The sequence below is a fragment of the Delphinapterus leucas genome, chromosome 10 (assembly GCF_059928025.1).
Source record: "Delphinapterus leucas isolate spDelLeu-1000000601 "Yukka" chromosome 10, BTC_Dleu_Yukka2, whole genome shotgun sequence".
Taxonomy (NCBI): Eukaryota; Metazoa; Chordata; class Mammalia; order Artiodactyla; family Monodontidae; genus Delphinapterus; species Delphinapterus leucas.
In genome coordinates, this window is record NC_143138.1 from 12,764,965 (window position 1) to 12,777,044 (window position 12,080).

The 12,080-nt window shown below is 42.8% G+C and overlaps 1 protein-coding gene across 5 annotated transcripts in view; it reads right to left on the reverse strand.

Moving 5' to 3' along the window:
• The window catches only part of ATXN1 (ataxin 1), a 243,075-nt gene that overhangs the window by 209,574 nt on the left and 21,421 nt on the right, over positions 1-12,080 (reverse strand). Inside the window, exon 2 of one of the 5 annotated variants that reach the window (XM_022586720.3) lies at positions 2,447-2,497. The exons of the other annotated variants lie outside the window; for them this stretch is intronic. The gene's annotated coding sequence lies outside the window, so the exon portion shown is untranslated. The remainder of the gene's footprint in view (positions 1-2,446; positions 2,498-12,080) is intronic. 5 annotated transcript variants of the gene reach the window in all.

Genomic DNA, 12,080 nt, shown 5'->3' on the forward strand with positions numbered 1-12,080 from the left:
TATGGAAAACGTCACAGTACAAAAGACTTTCAATAGAACACCGGATATTCATTACCCAGCATCAAGAATCATCAACTCATGGTCCCTTACATCTTCAAGCAAATCCCAGACAAATCACTTAATCCCTAAATATTTCAGTATGAAGTGTAGAGTCTTTAAGCTCCATCATTGTCCTGAGGTCCCTGAGAAGCCTAATGCCCCAGCGCCATGCTGTCAGACAGTGACAGAGGCCAGCCTGGAACCCAGGTCTTCTCACTGGAGGCTGAGTGGTCTCTCCTCCAGGACCCTCTTGCCCTTACAACACCTACCACCTGTTTTAACTGAACCCTGGCCTGCCATAATGTTAGCACAGAAAACACGCAGTACACTGGTTGGAAATCAGGAAATCCTGAATTTTAATCTCAGCTTTGCCGTTTTTCTGAACCTTACCTGCCCCAACTATTAAGTAGGGATATGAAATTGCCACTAAGAGATACAATTACTTATGACATACTTAGAAAAATCGTGGACTTTCAACTTATAACAGTTATTTTTAATATGTTTTCATGGAGTTTGGGAAAAGTTGCTAGAAGCCATGAAACTTTAGAAAACTACTGTGAGGTGAGGTCTCCTATGTTAATAAGTTGGGGCGGGCATACATAATTATTATGTAACTGTACCGTCAGCGCCTTTCCATGACAAGTTTATTTATTTTTCACATATAAATTAGAACCAATGATTTCAACATAGTGGAAGTTTCTAGGGAAAACAAATGTTTCATATAATATGAATCAACATTTCCCAGCGAGGAAAGAGGCAGTCCTTCCCCTACCCCACTCCAGCCCCAGGAGAGGAGGGGAGGGAAGGTCCAGCATCTTTTCGAGAAGGAACAGGCAAGCCCATGGAAAGTGAAAAGAGAAAAGAAACATTCCCTTTCTTTGTCATGGGCTTTGCCAAAACTCTAGCCAAAGCAGACTTACAATAGAACACAAAATATTCCCAAGAAAGTGCCCAATGCTGGAAAAATAATAACAGAATGCAGGGTTTTGAGTAAGTGACTGAAATATACAACTCGATTGCACCCTTTTCCCTTCTCAAACACACATAAAGGTACTGTATTTGAGGAGATAATGGGAGTGAGGTAATTGTAACTTTTAAGAAACCCCATTCTAAGTCAACTCCAAACCTTGAGATTAGACTTTCAATGCACTTGCTGTCAAAAGCCAAGCCACAGGAAATCTTGTCATTTTGAATATAGGCTGGCAACAAATGCATACCGTATGTAGCCTCACCATAAAATCCAAACTGTGGACCAAGTGTCATGCAGAAGCAGTTGGGTCTGGGGGAATGGCCCACCCGCCTGTGTTAGTTTCCTGGGGCTGCCATAACGAAGTACCACAGACTGGGGCCCTTAAACAACAGAAATTTATGGTCTCACATTCTGAAGGCTAGAAGTCCAAGATCAGGCAGGGTTGGTTCCTTCTGAGGGCTGTGAGGGAACGATCTCTCCCGTGCCTCTCTCTATCCTAGCTTCTTGTGGTTTACAAGCCATCCTTGGCGTTCACTGGCTTGTGACAGACTAACTCGTCTTAATATGGCATTCTCCCAGCATCTCTGTCTTGGTGCCCAAATTTCCTCTTTTTATAAGGACACCGGTCATATTGGATTGGAGCCCATCACAATGACCTCATCTTAAATTGGTCATCTGCAAAGACCCTACTTCCAAATAAGGCCACACTCACAGATACTGTGGGTGAGGACTTCAGTATCTTTCTGGAGGGACACAGTTCAACATACAACACCACTTCATCCCCACCCAACTTAAGAGAGCTAATTGGGGAAGCTGAGCCACCTCCCATGGAGGTTCCTGCTGTGCTACGGAATATGCCACCAGTGCCCTACGAGGCCCAGCACCGCTGAGAAGAGACACTCAGGAATATGCATGCAATGCCCATGGACACACCCTAGCAAACCATCACTTGGCTTTAACATGCTATCTTGGTTCCTTTCCACTGCCTTCCCTCCTGCACCCATTCTCAGCTTTGGCCACGTGGCTCCCATGCAATCTGCGTATGAACTTGACCCCTTTCAACTTCAGGATAGGAGAGAAGTCAATCAGAGGCTTCTGCCAACTTTGCATCCTCTTCTACGTATTCAGCATGCTTCTGTTCCTCCTCCTTTTATCCCTTGCACATTCGGGGCAAGCCAACAGGTATCTCCGAAAACGGAATCAGGACGTATTTTTGACCTCTTTCTATAGCCAGCACAATTATTAGGCCACCAGACAAACCATGAAGGTTATTGCTGAATATGCTCTTTGGCAGTTTTAAAAGTGTTTTTCAAGCATGATAGTTGCAGAATATAATTATTCAACAACTCTAATAGACAGCAACAGCATCATTAGTCCCAATTTACAGAGGAGGAAAGTGAAGCTCAAAAAGGTTAAGAAATTCAGTAATGGACTCACCGCTCGTAAATCAGAACCAAAATATGGATTCATCTCTTCTGATGTCAGGCTCTGCAATGTTATATGATACATAATATGACACAGTCTATATTAAATTATCAAGAAGGACTAAAAGTTTTCTTTTTTTTTGACTCTAAGCAGTATGGCAGCAAGAATAAAGCCTTCTGTATACTCCACGTTTTAAAACATTTTCCAAAATGTTTCAATGTTAGGTTTTTGTATCCTTATAAAAATGAGGTGTGTTATTCTTAGGCCCATTTTACAGATGATAAATGAAGGTAGAGGTTATGTAATTTGCCTAAATGAACCAATGAGCTGATCATGGAGCTGGAGTAAGAATCTCTGCATTCTAACCCAAAAATTGGCATGATTTTACAAAGAGGAAAATTCAATACAACTTCCCTGGAAAGGAAACATCTGGAAAGAAAATAATGTAAATGAAGGATAAAAAGCAGAAAATCAGATACATTTCCATATATATATGTGTGCAGGCAGAAGCAGCACACGTATATGTCGTGGATGTCGGGATGGATCCCTGCGCCATGAGAGAGGCCATTCCAGATGACCACTGATGCCCCTGAGAACGAGTACAAGGCGGTTCGAAGCAGGTCACACGAGACTTGTGACTGGTGAAGGAGGGAAAGTATTTTTTCTCGTTCATCACAGGACCCAGGATTCCTTTTGGTTTTTCACCACCTGAATTCGTGACAGAAGGCTTCCAGAAGGAAGGGAATCTGAGCTAATTCTAGAAGAATAAACAGTTTTAGAAAAGAGAGGTAACAGACATACGTGTCCCAATATGGCCAACGGACCACTGCAGTTGGAGGGGCGTGTGTAGAGACATGGCAGTGGGAGAAGAGACGGGAAAGAAAAGTGGCGGCCACATTATGGAGGATCTCAAGGGTCTTTCTGAGTAATTGAGACGATTCCATAAAATCTGAAGGAGTTTAAGAAGGGTTGGAGCAGGTGAATGACCTCATCCAGAGGCACTGTGTCTACTGCCTTTACGTGAATGACTCTCAAACCCACAAGTCTAGCCCTGCCCTCTCTTCCGAGATCCAGATATGTTTTTCAGAACACCTGCTGGGCATCTCTAGATGGATCCTGCTGGCACTTCCAACTGGGCATGTTAGGACTCTACGGCTCCTTCCAGACCTAACAGTCTATGATTCTAGTTAAAATTGACATTTTCCCTTGGGGACACTGAAAATAAACAGAAAACAGAGAAATCATATTCAACAGGCAGGGGGAAAAGAGCAATGTCCTTCAACTGAAAAAAAAAAAAAAAAAAAATCTGTTCGTCATCTCTCTTTGTGCCCAGGCTCTTAAGTAAGTAATGCATCTGAGCGTGTGTGAGAACATGCCATGTTCATCCATGGTGAGGGTACCCAGGAGGCAGAACTAAAGCATATTCTCCAAGGACACATGCTCTCAATGACAAGCCAGGATGGCTTTCTTGCCACTCAAAGCTGCTCCCTTGCACCTGGAGAGGCTGGTTCTAGAAACAATTCAAGTACAGAATATGAATCCTGCATTGCTAACTATTTTAAGCACTCCATGCTTCTAGACACAAAACAACTCATGCTTATCTCTAGCCAACTCACGCCATTTCTAAGGAGCAAGTAGCCCCTGAATTTCTAGGAGGCTCTGTGGTAGGGAGTTTCCCCCAAAAGATGGGTAAAGCGCCTTCAAGATGTCCCTATACAAGGAGTAAATGTGTTTTCCTGTTAAACTCTCCCTCTGTTGCTGCCAAAGAAACAATATTGTGAAAACCCTCCCTTTAGCAGAGAGCAGAAGTGGCACATTAACTCACACGGTGTGTTTTGAATAAGGTGCAGTTTATAAGGCCGAGAAATTTCGCTTCTCTTTTCTGGACATAGCTTCCAAAAGCAAAAATTAAGAGTGTAGGCAGGCTGCCACGCCATACTCTGAATTTATAAAATATACACTTTTCACAAGCCTACCTCCATGGGCCCACATCCAACACTCAGCGTGGGTGGGACAGAAACCATCATTATTCACTGTCCAGTCTTGACCAGAGGATCCGGCCAGAACATGGTCTCCTGGGGTGCTGTCACCTTGATGCCTCTGTACCTGCTGGTCCACACCCGAGCTATTCAACTCAGCAGAGCACCTTGATCGTACACTGAATTCTCACTGACAGTAACTTGACCTGGGCCCTTCTGTCTAAGGGAGGGGCTGCTCCGTGTATCCCAGAGGATGTAATACTACATCACTAAAACCACAGAGAGCAAAATGGCTTCAACTGCAGAAGCTGCTGTGGGCAGCTGCACACATACCCTGACTTGTAGACTCTTCAGAGATAGTATTCAGATTCTACTTTCTTTCAGGCCACTGACCTCTAGGATCTGTGCTTCTTGGTCAATTGGCAGTGCTGAGGGTCTGATAAGAGACCTGACCCTACAGACCTACATTACAGCAGCCAAGTATACATTCCAAATACGGTACAGCTCAAAGGCTATTGAGATGGATGGATTGATTAAATATCTGTAATAAATCCATGATATAATCCGTGATGCTCCCGTTTCTTTTCCTCATAGATAAAAATTGTCACCCCAAACTCTCTAAGGTCTATCTTACTCCTCTTCCTGTTCAGGAAACTCTGGATCTTCACGACAGTCTTCCCTGGCCTCCCAGGTGGGGGTCAGGTGCCCCTCCTAGATGCCTCCACCACTTCCTGTATTTCCCTCTTGTAACTGACTAGTTCCTTTTTAATCTACTGTACTAAAATAAGTATAACCTAGCACCATGGGGTAGGGACCCTTTTAACTTTGGTCCTACTTTAGTATTTCAGTACTCAGCACCCTACTTGGCACTTAGGGGAATCTCAAAGAATGTTAGTTGAATGACTGACTGAAAACACAATCCATGCTCTGAATAACTGCTATTTATTCATCCAGTACACGATCGGTACAATTACCTCTTACTCCATTCAGCACTAACCATGGCCCTCAACAGTTACCCGCGGCCCACCATCACAGTTAGCTTTCGCCGCCTTAATTAGGAGAGTGTCCTTACTCCAAAGTGAGGCACTGAGCTTGCTCTACTTCAAGTCAATCAGGAGCCCAAAGCTGTTAGAGCTTTCTCCTTCTAAAGCGCCTGGAGGCCTGAAAGAATCTTAAAACAGGGAAAGCTTTAAAAAAGCTTAAAACAGGCAAAGCCAAAAGCGCTTGGGGCTGGGAACACAGAAACCATTTCTGGGGAGGAGGGGGTACCACCGTGAGCGGCAATTTTCATGCGGTTCTAGGCTAGCGCCCTTTAAATAAGAAGACATCTTTTATGAGACAGATGCTTGCACAATAAATTATAAATAGATTAGGGTAAGTTTATGCCACAACACACAGTCATTTAAGATAATTTAATCGAGGGTCAAAAATAATTGGGGGGGAAATGATCAAATCCACAGGAGAATAATCTATGAATGATAAAACAAATGAATCACGGAAAAGACGATCTTGGCAAAAGAACCGCTTTTGTTCAAGTCCATCAAGTAGTTTTTCCTGAAAACCTATCATGTACTCAGCACTGTGCAGGACTTGTAGAGGACGTGGAAGGAGTCACTTCCACGGCCCAGAGCTCATTCCCTCTCGCTGGTCTCTAAACCCACCCCGCTGGCGCTGCTGCCACGTTTCCAAAATGCAAATGCAATGGGTCCTTCAGGTTTACCTCTACCACCATCGTAACCATAATCCAACATGACAAACAGGACCCTACTCAGTCCCAGGGCTGAAAACCTCTCCTGTCTTTCACTCACAACCCTCCATCCATAACCTGGGACTCAGCCATACTCTCTTACCCACACTTCCTTGGGTTTAAGACTCCTTGACTCCTTCAAGCCTATGCCTTTGAAAATGCTGTCCTTTTCTACCTAGACGCACTTCCCAAGAACATCTTGCCTGACTAGTCTGCATGACTCATCCCTCTGAAAAGTCTTTCCTATAAACACCCCTTCATCCCTGGTCCTGATGTGACAGTCTTTTTACGAGTTTCCCCAGAACCCTCTGTATATCAGGGTCGTGGCACTTGATGCATGCAATTCCCCCCTCCTTCCCTCCGCCCTTGCTTCCTCTGGTCCACCTACGAACACTTACTTAGCAACTGCTCTCTACCAGGCCCTGAGCTATGCTAGGTGCTTTGGGTACAACATCTCTTAATAAATCCACACGAGACCCTTGAATTGTAGACGTGACTTGCAGATGAGAAACTAAGCTCAGAAAGGTTCAGTAACTCGGTCAAGTTCACACAGCCAGCAAGTGGCAGTCAGGTGCTTCTGCTCCAAGCCCTTGCTCTTTCCTTCTCAACACACCAACTCACAAGAAGGTGAGAAGACTCGCCCAGGATTCCCGCCCAGACCCCCGTGTTTCTTGCAACCTGAAAAATCACACACATGGTTTTGACATGTGACCAGCAGGTGCAAGTTGAAGGTGTGCATGTCCAAAACCAACCGGGTGGGCACACCCAGGCAGTCTGTGCACTTCCCAGGACTTTCTCTTTCCTGCATGTCACAGAGATGGTTTTGTAGTGAATCCCAAACAGCATCCATCAGCTCTCTTTACTTTATGGAGTCGGTCTAAATTTCTTTGGTTTTTAACCACAACTGCACCAATTCTGCATGGTAGATGTTTCCAACAAGCATCAAATCCTCAATTGTTACCATCTTTTGTTCTGGTTTCTAGTTCTGCTAATGTAAGGGACGGCCTGTCCTCGTATTTATTACTACTAGAGTAATGTCATGTTCGGGGTTAGCACATAAAATACGTCTCCAGTTTCTTTGCAAAAGATCAAAACACTTTTTTTTTATGGCAACATCAAAAAGAATCAACATGTAAACATGTTTCAACAGGCATTCTTTCTCCCTTCAGTGATTTCTCAATATTTGGAACACTGTATTAGTCTGTTTTGCTTACAAGTGGTAAAATACTTCCCTATTTCTTCTAAGCCTTTTCTGAGACTACTATATTTGCTGACAATTAGTGCTTGGTGCCTTTCTTTGGGTAATAATATTTTTGGGGGAAAAACTACCCTAGAAGTATTTTGGTTTATCACATGGCTTGCTTTGGGAGTGAGGAAAGTGGTATATATTTTTACCTCTTCTTTCTTTCCATCCATTCTCCCTTCCTTTCTTTCTTTTCCCCTTTAGCCTTTACTTAATCCTCCTGGTGCTACCTCCTTGTATGGCTTCTTAGTCTTTTCACTTGACTGGCAAAGAAAAATAGCATGAGATTCGAGTATGATTGCTGCCTTCTTCCGCTAAGCATGGACTTCCCACTCAAACCCTTGTCAGTGCTGGTGAGGAAAATCAGTCTACTATCTTATCACGGCAGAAGAACTGGTAGAGCAGGCCTTCCGTCTCTGCAAACCATTCAGTCACATCCAGCATTTCCAAAAGGCTTTCTGCTCAAGATAAAGCCCTGTAAATGCCCAATGAACATAAAACATGCCAAACCCCAAAGACAGCCTCCTTGTACATGCGGAAACTTAAGAAGTGTTCCGTTAAACTGGGGACCCACGCAAGGCTGTCCGCCATCATTGCTATTAAAAGCATTCTGGTGGAAGTAGCCACTTTAATTGAATAAGAGAAAGAAATAAGAGGTCTAAAAATTGGGAAAGAGGCAGAAAGATGATCATTATTTGCATAGGCTGTGACTGCAAATCTGAACGAGTCGGCTAAACAACTGTTATAGACAATTAGAGGATTCTGTAAGGTAACTAACAAAAGTAATATGCCAAAGTCAATAGCCTTCCTAAGTGATGACCAGTAAGAAGACATCCCATTTTTTACAATAGAGATAAAAATGTAAAATGGCTAGAGATAAACCTGATGAGAAACATGCAAGATCTAGATAAAGAAAATAGTTTCACACTGCTGAAGGACAGAGAACGTATGTCAACTGGAAAGCTCTACCCTGCTTGTCCTTGAAGAAGAAATCACTAATTCTTCCCAAAGTAATCAATAAACTTGACACGATGTCCAAAAACACCATGAGAAAGCCAACTCTGAAGTTCATATGGAAAAATAAACAGGAAGGACTAGCCACAAAAAATGATGCAACGAGAAATAAGGAAAGACTACCATACCAGATATTTAAAATACTTTAAAGTTCCAGAAATTAAATCAGTATGCACGGGCACACAAGTAGAAAGCAAGGTCAACAGAAAAGGAACAGACCTAAATACATACGGAAATTCAGTGCATGACAAAGGTGGCAGTGCATTTTAGTGGAAGAAAGAAGGACTTTAAATAAGTGGATGGCCCCCTGGAAGAAATAAAGTCAGATCCCTAGTTCACATCCTACACTAAAATTCCAGAGCGACCAAAGATTTAAGTGTTAAAAATGAAAATGTAAAGGTATTAGGATAAAGCTTGAAAACATGACATTAAGTGGAAGAAGCCAGTCACATGGGACTACACATTGTATGACTCCATTTACATGAAATGTCCAGAATGGGCGAATCCATAGAGAAAGCAGAATAGTGGTTACCAGGGGCTTTGGGGTAGAGGGAATGCAGAGTGACTGCTTAATGGGTATGGGGTTTCTTTTTGGGGTGATGAAAATGTCCTGAAATTAGATTGTGGTGATGGTTGTGCAATTCTGGAACTATACTAAAACCACTAAATTGTACACATGAAAAGGATGAATTATGGTATGTAAATTACATCTCAATAACGCTATGATTTTAAAAGTACTAAGAAAAAATGAGACAATTTTTAAAACATGATGTTTGAGTGGAGAAGGCATAAGTAGGTCAAAAGTTAAAAGCAAAAAAAAAAAAAAAAAGGTCTGATGAGTAAGACTATAGAATTTTGAAAACAAATCCTGCAAGAAAGAAGCATAAGAAGTCAAAAAAGAAATGGAAAAATTAAAAAATTCAAGACAAAAGGACTAGTTTTTTTGAGCTACTTTGTGCTCCTAAAAATGAATTAGCTGGAAAAGGCCCAAAAACCCAGTAAAAAATGGGCAATGAAAGTCAATACACATTTCTCAGAAAAGAAAATAGGAATGGCTCTTAAACATATGAAAAGATGTTCGATCATCACTCTAAAAGCAAAACTCATAGTAAAGCTACTAAAAGATAGTAGTTTGCACCTCTTAGATTGGCAAAGATCATGAAGTTTAATAACACTGTCTGTGGAGAAAAGGCACAAGCCCACAGCGCCAGTGGGAGCGCACATTAGTACAAATGCCAAAACGGAGGGCAATTTGGCAAGGCTCACCAAAATTAAAACTGCACATTCCTTCTGATCCAACAATTCTACTGTAGCAATTTCTCCTCCAGAGAGCCTCACTGATATAGAAAATGTTATTTACAGAAAGTAATTCACTGGAGCATCGTGCATAGTATAAAACGACTGGAAACGAGCGGAAGTCCACCAATGTGGGGCTGAGTAAATTACAGCAAAACCCTACAATGGAATACTATTTAGGTACTAAAAAGAATAAGGCTGTTCCCTATGTTGTGACAAGAAAAGTTTTCAAGGATACATGGTTAGGTGAAAAAAGGTAAAAAACAGAAAAGTGTGTATGGTGTAAACAATGTGTTTAAAAAACCCCATATTGGGCTTCCCTGGTGGCGCAGCGGTTGAGAGTCCGCCTGCCGATGCAGGGGACACGGGTTCGTGCCCCGGTCCGGGAAGATCCCACATGCTGTGGAGCGGCTGTGCCCGTGAGCCATGGCCGCTGAGCCTGCGCGTCCGGAGCCTGTGCTCCACAACGGGAGAGGCCACAACAGTGAGAGGCCCGCGTACCGCAAAAAACAAAAAACAAACCCGTATTTTTGCTCCTATAGTTTTTATAGTTACAAAATATCCCTATATTTATATTTTATTTATATATATATTTATGTTTTTTATTTTATTTCTATTTTATAGTTATAAACTATCCCTAAACAGATCCACAAGAAAATGGTAATGAAGCTTGGCCACTAGGAGTGAATCTGGCTGACTTGGGAACAGAAATAAGAGACTAATTTTTCTTTGTACTTCTCATTGTACCCCTTTTGTACTTTTAGTGATTTAAAACAAATTAGTTAATTCTTTTAGTTAAAAGGAAGAAATGAGAAACAAACATGACAGGGATGCTGAAATACGAAATGAACAAAATATGTGGTCTAATTCTGGACAGCCCTTTTGGTTATTTTGAACGTAGGTATATTCAAGAAAGAAATCAATAACTTTTCAAAATCCCTTACAAGGGGTCACCCAGGAGGCTGATTCAACTTTCGCAAAACACATGCATTCAGCTATAAGCTTCCTGTACACGGGCCTTAGGTAAGACTCCCACCTCCACCAACACACACCCCTCCAGAGTGGGCAGGGCTGCCTCCAAGACCACGTGTCTAATTCATTCTTCATAATTCACTGAAACCTGGCCTCTGCTGCAGCTGGAGATGTGCCAACTAGACAGGTTCGTTTAGGTTTATCCTCAGGACACAAAGAAAAAGACCAATTTTGCCTATTTCTACTCAATGAATTGTTAGGTCTCCCATTGGCCATCAGTTGAATTTAAAACAAAATAGCTGTAAAAACGTCCTGACAAACACTACAGGGAATTCATCAGACATCCCCTTAAGTGCTTATTCTAAGGGGGGTGGAGGGGAGGAGGTGTAAAGATGAAAGGGTGGAGACCCCGCTGCTCCGCCCGGCTACTCTCTGACTCTCCCTGGAAGGAGTCCTGGGTGCTCAGGCAGAATAGACTGGTCCGTGGGTAATGCGTCATCAAAAATACAGGATCCTGGATTCAAAACTTTTCATATTAACCCTCTCACAGAGATTACAGCATATCTGTGTATTTTTAACCTCATCTATCAAGCAGAACTCTTTGGATTCCCTTGAAGACGCACATCTATCAAGGCAAGAGCTAGCAAGGCTTACTTTCCCCCACTTTATGACCTTCCTAAACCATTACAGCTGATTTTCCATTGTCCATGGGATAGGATGGAGGGCAGGGGTGGCTGAAATTCACAGGTAAACCCCAACTTTAGTTTAGTCAAAAGTGCCAACATCCCCTTTCGTAGATTAGAAAAGTAACACCTTTCATGTTCCCTTCTCTTGTGTTCAGAGGAGAGAATGGGGTGATTAGTGAGGCTTGTACACAGCTTAGAGAAACTGCTGAAGAAATAAAATTGAAAGAATTTTGAGAAACATTCTACAAAACTCAGGCTTTCCAGCCAGCTGGGCTTCAGGGAAAATTCCTCTGAATCCTTGATGCCTTGGTTATCTAGCACATAGGTTATATCTAGCACATCTAGCAGTACATCGGATACTAGAGACCAGATCCACTTGTAGGTCTAAGACTGCGGGTCGGCGGGGGCAACGCACAAAATTCAAGGGAAAAGGAGAGAGGTGGAGGAATCACATCGGGGTCCCTCGAGATTTTCATAAAGCAAGAAGAATAAATGTTCCTCCACAGAAAGCAAGAGTCATGGTAAGTTCTGAAGAGAGAGGAAAAGTTTGGAACGGGTTCCACGGGAAGTGTGACAGCGCATCTGCTAGAGAAGCAGCCATGGGGACCCGTCCCAAATTGAAGAGCAAGGATTGACATCAGGACCAATACACTGGGTTTGGGGACCTCTGAGAAGCTGTGTAAGTGGCGGGGATCACCCAGGGTTGGTG